The sequence below is a fragment of the Lolium perenne genome, chromosome 2, assembly GCF_019359855.2.
Source record: "Lolium perenne isolate Kyuss_39 chromosome 2, Kyuss_2.0, whole genome shotgun sequence".
Lineage (NCBI taxonomy): Eukaryota > Viridiplantae > Streptophyta > Magnoliopsida > Poales > Poaceae > Lolium > Lolium perenne.
In genome coordinates, this window is record NC_067245.2 from 250,709,698 (window position 1) to 250,719,432 (window position 9,735).

Sequence of the window (9,735 nt, forward strand, 5' to 3'; positions counted from 1 at the left end):
GCCAATTTATTTAAGGTTGGGCCCTGCCCGTGCCCGACTTATTTAAATGAGATGGTCGGAGTAAGATTGTGATGGCGCACGTGAAAAGGACATGTCATGATGTTCAAGGGGAATGATGTATAGACCTAATCCTACGTGCCACACAGTCCTCCGGTGAGCCGGTCGTCTTGGTCGCGGCGGGCCACCAACCATGGGAAGAATCGGTTTATCTTGTACTAGTAAAAGGCACGTGCCTTGCACGTATATAAGATTTGATTATTTGACGTGCATGTATTCATATGATACACATAATTGTTTCCTACTACTTATGTTTCTACATATAAAACGTTGATAAGAACATAGGGAATAACTTATAACATGTGCAAAATGTGAGGGAGTAGCTTCTATGGGTACACGGAGAAAATGTGAAACAACCATGATATGCTTTTATGTATGCCTTTGGGGATTATTTCCATCCACCCAAATGCTGCAACATGTGATACCGTTGGAGTATTGTACACTCTTTGGTCTAAAGCAATTTCTGTATATTGAGCTCAATTTTGCATTCATCATGCAGATGTGTTAGGATGACCATAAACTTGCAGTGGCATCTCTCCTTGATATTTGGTGCTCCAAAAAATTATCACTATTGGGAAGACTGCAATAAATCTGATCATATGGATCAATGTGTATGCCATCCTTTGTATTAAGGTTTGGTTCTTGGTATAACTCAGATTTAGAAGAACCTATACATTTGTTATTAAGCTAGAATATCAATACATAATAAATCATTGATGATTAATTACACACAAAAAACTCAGTAAACATTTACCATGCCCCCTATACATAAGAATTCCGTTATCCAGGTCCTTATTGTGAATCTTGTCTGCAATCCGCAAAGTATTACCTGCTAATGACATTTGTTAATATTATGTATAGGTACGATTAACTATTATTGCATATCCTCTAACAAAATTATCATTGTATATGAAACTGAACAAAACACGCATGGCTAGAAAAGAATCTTTCTGCATATATATAATGTTCTCATGCAAGTTGGTATATTCAGATGTACCTTGTGTAGTACTAAAAATTCTCCCATCACACCCTCTTCTTTTCTTGTAGCCACGTCCCTCTTGTAAGATTACTTCTCCATGTTCACGTGTTACTTGTGAGCATCCATTATTAATGCCACGGTGCCTCTTGCACAGCCCAAGATTCATCAGTTCATTATTTGCAGCTTGATCTTTTGATGAAATTGATGATACATAGATGCCACATGTGCCAGTGTTGAGATCAATTCCAACACTTGGATGGGATATATTTAATTGACCTGATGCGTCTATATCAGAACAGCCAGTACTTACACAATAAGATTCATCTCATGTTAATCTTTTATACTCACGGTTCCTTTGCAAATAGGACTCTCGCTCATCACACCTTATCTTTTATACTCGCGGCCCGTTTGCAAATACAATTCTCTCTGATCTTTAGTCATTTGCAGATATCTTTCGTGATCACGATAACATTTGCGCTGAGAAGAACTTATTTGTACAACACTATTTTCTTCCCCTGGAGAAAAATTCAGCTCTCCTAAGATAACTACTAAATATGAGAACACACAAACAAAATTATATCATTTTTATAAACATCTATTATGGGGATGGGAGCGGTGTTTTGGAACATGGGTGCATATGCTCCCTATATTTCAAAATGCATCTTACATACATTTTAATTTTTTTTTAAATTGAAACTAAAAGTTCGCACGTACATCTTCACGTGCTACATGCTCACGAAGTCGTTTCATAAAAAATCGACTTATCATGTGACGTGTGTAAAAAGACAAAATTCAGTGCTAAAAATAATGTTTTTCACAAGATAAATTTTCTCTTTTTTATATAGACCACACAAAATATTGGTTTTTCATGAAACTTGACGAACGCACGTATATTATGGAGATGTACATGTAGAATTGTTTGTCCAAATTTTTCGACATTTCGAAATATAATTTTTTGGTAGAGGGAGCATACGCACCCGGGAGCCGAATTGAATTTCCTTCTATTATGCATCTTTTTTCCCTATTGAATAAAAAAATGTTGTATTCAATAGGGAAAGAAGATGCATAATAGATGTTTATAAAAATCTGTATAAAACTCGCCCTTCCATTATGTAGGACCTCTTTTCTATACCACTATATAGTACACAAGTTTTTGAATCTGGATTTACCACTTAGTTCTAGAGTCTTCCTTCCAATGAAGTAATCCAAGCCGTTCATTTGCATGCTGAAGCTTCTAGCTGCCGTTCATCTGACCTAAACTCAATTGATCCAACGGCTGGGAGCTCTTGGATTCGTCATTGGGCTTTCCCGCGCGAAACTGCAGTAGTTGCTTGATACCGCGGCGGCAAAAAACCCTCCAACGTTGGGCCAGGTTGTGGGCTCCATGCATGTGGGCATTCATCCTGTTACTTGTTTTGTCGCTTCACGGTGTGGAATAAACTACTGGTCTACTGCTACATGGTCCACTGCTACATGGTCTACTGCTACATGAGCATGTCGACAGTTAATCTAATTCCTCTTCCCTCACTAATGATTCTTCAAACACCAACCACAAAACTCCCTTAGAAATCGGCAAAGAATAAGAGATTACTATATCTGCTGTTATATTTTTTTAATACAACATATCAAAAATATATAGTCTCTCGTGTAACTATTTTTAGCATTATTTTTATTACGATAACTTTAGTACAAAATATAAAAGCATGATAATATAAAAACCATGGTTCTTTGGAATATTTTTTTGCCATGACAACATTGCTATTCTCTAAGGTTATTTTTTCCATGTAAGAAGTTTTATCACAAGCCTCCTAGGACAGGTCATCTGTCGTTTTTTGTTTGTGAATATACGTACTCTCTTCGTCCTGAAAAGGATGTCGATTTTTTTCTCTCTAAATTCAAGTGTATCAAGAAACTATTTAAACAAATCCGCGACATCCTCTTTGGGACGGACGAAGTACATTTATTGAATCATAAAATTTCCACCAACAATGGCAAGTTTAAATTACTTATTGATTGCACGATGATTCTTATTACAACTTAGAATGTCACCACATACATCAGGGGCTTGTATAATATTATTGCCATGGAGCCAATTCTTGTGTCATAGATTCTTATCTATGGATACATTGTGTTATTGTATGATGGTAACATTTTCCTGGGCTGGTGAAAACTTTTTTTGTGTCATGCAAAATTTTCAAGAGATGGTAAGAAATATATTAATTATTAAATTGTGACATAAACATTTAATATATGATAAAAATGCCACAACTCTTTCCGGGTTGTTTCATGCACCATTGGAAATAATAGTAATTTAGCGTAACTTTTGTAAATTAGAAAAAGGAATAGAAAAAAAAATTGCACATATTGGGGAATAGAGGTTCAAACCAATGTTTATGGAGAGATATATCCTCATTGTTTTTATGGACGACAAATGTGAATAGTTCGCAAATTAATGCTCATGCAGAAGTATATCAGCCGGAATATGTAGTGAGATTTACCCAGAGTCGTTGGTACTCCTAAATACCTGAAAAATAAACAAGTGTGGTACCGACTTCTAAATTATGCGGAGCATTATTATTATTATGCCTTAGTGAAGTAAGATAATGTCATATTTATTATCGTGCAAATAGTGCTATATAATTCTTCAGTTTTATATTTGCAGTTATAGATACTTGTTTATGTAACATAGAAAAAAGACATGCATAAGCAACCTGTTAATGAATAATGGATTTCCATATATACTACCAAATTACCATGTCGGTTAGCACTTAGCACTTATCAGGCATCATTTTCAAGGCTCGAGTATGCAGTAATAGAATGCACTATTAAAGAATCAGCTAGTGCATTGCTTGTTATCTTTTGAGAGCAATTCCAATAGTGCAGTCGGGTGCTGGCTATAAGACCAGCTATAGTCAGCTTATAGCTAACTTGTACAATAGTTGGCTTAAGGATTGATAATTTTATGTATAAAAGGCCCACCACACATACTCACAAAGTGCATAGGAGCACGTGTAAGAGCTGGCTCTTGCATGAGAGGCCATCTCTCTTCTCTCTCCACTTCTCTCTCATCCATCTAAGTAAAACAACACTATTTTAATTCTTATAGCCTGCTGAGTCAGCTTTATTGTACTTGCTCTGAGGAGGATACAAAGGTGCGTTCTGGACAAAATATATTATCTTGGACAAAAATACAAACACTTGGCGTGCAGCAATACAATTGTGCTCCCAGAAACAACGATCAATGAAGTTTTATCTGAATCTAATTGTCATGCAGCAAAACAAAATCCGCAATCATCAAAAGCGAAAGAGACTCACTTGCTGTAGGCTGTAGCAGTGCTGATTAATTAACCCGTCCAAGGAAGCCAAGCACCAAGGCCGCCTAGCTCCAGCCGGAAGGGGGCGGGAAACTCGCACCAGATCGATCCTTCAGCAAGGCGGGTGTTAAGGACTCGGAGATAGGGCAAAGCTTCAAGCCCAGCTAGCTCCAGCGGGGAGGGGGTGACAAGCTCGCACCAGATTTGACCCAGCAGCAATGGGCAATACCTCAGGGGGGCAATGGTTTTTTTTTTTTGAGAGTAAGGGGGGCAATGGTGTTGGATTATTAGGCAATTTTCGTGTGAGTTTAATTACCGAAAGCAAGATTACAGATGCACAAGCATACTTAACCACGCACATCAGACTAAACACATGCATCAGATCTGAACATGAAACAACTAGCAGTGCAAGGTAGGAGAGGAAAAACACGTACATCGCGACCGGGAAGGTCGCACCAGCAGCAGCACCATCACCATGGGAGTTGTTGATGTCGCCCATGGTGTAGTCGGATCTGTCGATGAAGCAGCCGAACCGTCGATGAAGAAGACGAACAGCAGCGAGCAGTCGCGCCGAGACGCTCCCCAAAAACCTTATCGCCCGTCTCCCGGTGCAGGATCTCAACGGACGGAGTTTCGGAGGCCTGCTCTCCCGGACGGCTGTGCACGCAGTCGCCGGGATGGGGAATACTAGAGAGTAGCACAGCAAAAGGAACTTCGCTAGAGAGAGAGATCTAAGAGCACTATTCTCCAGATCTGATCGGTCTCCTTGTATATCCTGGGAGGAGAGTCGCCCCGACCGCGTTGCCATGTGTAGGAAGCCAGGGACACGCGGCGAGCATGCAGATGCAGGTCGACACGTACCCAACTCAGTTGGTGCACCAAGCAAAAATTTAGGCTTCCTTGAGTGTGTCTCGAACTCGAACTCGAGTCACGAAACGCGACGTGCGTGCGTGACGAGGCGAGGCGAGGCGGGGCGAGCGGAGGAGGAGGAGTGCGCGAGGGCTTCTTCTATTCTCACTCACTTGGAATGACAAGAACAGCAGCCCTTATATACCACTCCAACTCACTCCCAACTAGCAATGTGGGACTAAAATTTGTCCCCCAAGGTTGTCCCAAGCTGCCAACGTGATGGGCCTTGAGATTTCAGGAATTGTAGACTACATGGGCTGCCTTATTGGGCTGCAGCCCATCTACATTCAACAATCCCCCACCAGATCTCATATGCACATCAGATGACACATTAGTTCCATTTACTGTTTAATATACCTGCACTTCGGTGGAGACTGTTAAGTTGAACTTCCACTTAGGCAAGGTGCTACGCTTGACTACAACTGAACAATGGACTATGCCTTGAATTGTCAGTCTTTGTGCAGCAAGTTTCGCTCAATGCCGGCACGGTACTAGGCTACCATAGCCTTCCCCTCGGGTGGAGCTTATAAGTCATACTCCTCGGCCTTTCATGAGCTTACTAGAGATTCACCCAAATCTACCACACTATGACCAGTAGTGTCACTCATATAGGTGTGTTCTTCAAAAGATCGCCCTGTAGGACGGCGTCTTCGCTCATCAAGAGCCGCTCAGAACACATTAAGACATTGTCAACCTGCCTTACAGTAGCTATGAGAGAATTGCATCTGCAGCGGAGTGGGAGTATTAAATTTTCTCTCAACTCAGTTACTCCGGTTTGTTTTCCCAGGTTCTAGTTCACGGAATTTCCGATCACATAGGTTGGGTTACCCCCTCGGCAACTCAAGTGGGTCTCAAACCCATCTCCATCGATGCAAGGTCTATCATGTTTCTTGATAGTCCTTTTGTGAAAGGATCTGCCAGATTTTTAGCACTTTGGACATAATCTAGTGCTATCACTCCGGAGTTCTTCAGTTTTCTGACAGACTTCAATCTCCTCTTGATATGTTTGGAACTTTTCATATTATCCTTAGAACTTTTCACTTTGATAATCACAGTTTGATTATCACAGTTCATGAGGATGGCCGGTATTGGTTTTTCAACCATAGGCAAGTCCATCAAGAGCTCACGAAGCCATTCCGCTTCGACAGTAGCTGTATCTAATGCTGTGAGTTCTGCTTCCATAGTTGACCTCGTTAAGATAGTCTGCTTGCAAGACTTCCAGGAAACAGCGCCACCACCAAGAGTGAAAACATATCCACTTGTGGCCTTCATTTTAGCATCAGAAATCCAATTGGAATCACTATACCCTTCAAGTCCTCTTGGATACCCGGTATAATGAATTCCATAACTCATGGTTCCCTTTAGATAGCGCATCACTCTCTCAAGAGCATGCCAATGATCATCTCCCGGGTTGGCCACAAACCGGCTAAGTTTGCACACAGCAAACGAGATATCAGGCCTCGTAGCGCAAGCTAAATACATGAGTGAACCAATGATTTGAGAGTATCTTAATTGATCTCTAGTTGCCTTTTCATTCTTTTGAAGCAAGACACTAGGATCATAGGGTGTGATAGAAGATTTGCAATCAGCATATCCAAATCTGTTCAACACCTTCTCAACATAATGAGATTGCACAAGTGTAATCCCATTATTCTCATCTCTCAATAGCTTGATGTTCAATATAACATCAGCTTCTCCAAGATCTTTCATCTCGAAACATTGAGATAGGAAGGTTTTTACCTCCTCAATCACTTTAAGGCTTGTCCCAAAAATTAGTATGTCATCCACATACAAGCATAGGACAACTCCCTCACCCCCACCATGGCGGTAGTACACACATTTTTCAGCTTCATTAACAACAAAGCCCACAGATGTCAAAGTTCTTTCAAACTTCTCATGCCATTGTTTGGGTGCTTGTTTGAGACCATACAAAGATTTCTTTAATTTACACATCTTTCTTTCTTGACCTTGCAGTACGAAACCATCAGGCTGTTCCATGTAAATTTCCTCGTCCAACTCTCCATTTAGGAAAGCCGTCTTAACGTCTATTTGATGAACGAGAAGACCGTGTGAGGCAGCCAATGAAAGTAGTACTCGAATTGTGGTCAATATCGCCACAGGTGAGTAGGTATCGAAGAAATCTTCGCCTTCCTTTTTGGGTATAGCCTTTGGCTACAAGCCGAGCTTTGTACTTCTCAATAGTACCATCAGCTCGAAGCTTCTTCTTAAATACCCATTTACATCCTACAGGTTTGCACCCATAAGGACGCTCAGTTAACTCCCACGTTCCATTAGCCAAGATGGAATCCATCTCGTTTTGAACCGCTTCCTTCCAGTAGTCTGCATCAGGAGATGCAAGAGCTTCTGAAATGGTAGTAGGAGTATCATCCACAAGATACACAATGAAATCATTACCAAAAGACTTCGCAGTCCTTTGTCTCTTACTCCTTGTGGGAGCTTCATTGTCATCTTCATCAGAATCTGAACTCTCATCATCAGATTTCTCATCAGACTCCATAGGAGTTTCATATATTGGATCAGATTCCCAACTAGACATGTGTTGTTGGCGTGGTATTAGTTAACACACGTCCGTTGGGAACCCCAAGAGGAAGGTGTGATGCGTACAACAGCGAGTTTTCCCTCAGTATGAAACCAAGGTTATCGAACCAGTAGGAGTCAAGGAACACGTGAAGGTTGTTGGTGACGGAGTGTAGTGCGGTGCAACACCAGGGATTCCGGCGCCAACGTGGAACCTGCACAACACAATCAAAGTACTTTGCCCCAACGTAACAGTGAGGTTGTCAATCTCACCGGCTTGCTGTAAACAAAGGATTAGATGTATAGTGTGGATGATGATGTTTGTTTGCGAAGAACAGTAAAGAACAAGTATTGCAGTAGATTGTATTTCAGATGTAAAGAATGGACCGGGGTCCACAGTTCACTAGTGGTGTTTCTCCCATAAGATAAATAGCATGTTGGGTGAACAAATTACAGTTGGGCAATTGACAATTAAAGAAGGCATAACAATGCACATACATATATCATGATGAGTACTATGAGATTTAATCAGGGCATTACGGCAAAGTACATAGACCGCTATCCAGCATGCATCTATGCCTAAAAAGTCCACATTCAGGTTATCATCCGAACCCCTTCCAGTATTAAGTTGCAAACAACAGACAATTGCATTAAGTATGGTGCGTAATGTAATCAACACAAATATCCTTAGACAAAGCATCGATGTTTTATCCCTAGTGGCAACAGCACATCCACAACCTTAGAACTTTCTGTCACTATCCCAGATTCAATGGAGGCATGAACCCACTATCGAGCATAAATACTCCCTCTTGGAGTCACAAGTATCAACTTGGCCAGAGCCTCTACTAGCAACGGAGAGCATGCAAGAACATAAACAACATATATGATAGATTGATAATCAACTTGACATAGTATTCAATATTCATCGGATCCCAACAAACACAACATGTAGCATTACAAATAGATGATCTTGATCATGATAGGCAGCTCACAAGATCTAACATGATAGCACAATGAGGAGAAGACAACCATCTAGCTACTGCTATGGACCCATAGTCCAGGGGTGGACTACTCACACATCGATCCGGAGGCGATCATGGCGATGAAGAGCCCTATGGGAGATGATTCCCCTCTCCGGCAGGGTGCCGGAGGCGATCTCCTGAATCCCCCGAGATGGGATTGGCGGCGGCGGCGTCTCTGGAAGCACTACTAGGAAAAAGGCAATCAGTGGCGCACCACATATAGCCTTCAGTGGCGCACTAGTGGTGCGCCACTGCTATCACGCCACTGCTAACTCCTAGTAGTGGCGCACTAGGGGTGCGCCACTACTAGCCTGGATAACAGTGGCGCACTGCGTGGTGCGCCATTGACATGTCCAGCAGTGCGCCACTATTACTCCAAAGTGGTGCGCCACTGTTGGTCAGTGGCAGTGCGCCACTGATACCGTTTTGCGTGCGCCACTGTTTCAGCGAGGTGGTGCGCCACTGCTGCGTGTGGACGTGCGCCACTGCTGTCTCCAGGACGTGCGCCACAGATGAGATTCCTGGTGCGCCACTGCTAGTCTCGGAGGGGATCACAGGGCAGTGCGCCACTGGATCCCGCGCAGTGCGCCACTACTACTTAGTGGACGTGCGCCACTGATGGGCCACTAGTGCGCCACTGCTACGAATTTCGAATTTTTTTTTTGTATCCTGGCAGGTATTTATACAGGTTGTATATCACAAGCACAATACAGGATATAACACATATAAACAACAGCACAGCTTATCCATACATAGTTCTTCACATTAGCCCCACATGATTCACAAGATTTCACATTAGAGAAGTTACGAGGTTACAATGCAAGTTATGGGGTTACAAAGTCGCAAATGAGCTAGTGGTTACACAAGATCGATCATCTAAAGTACAATCACATAGAAGAGAGCTAGAGTCACTACT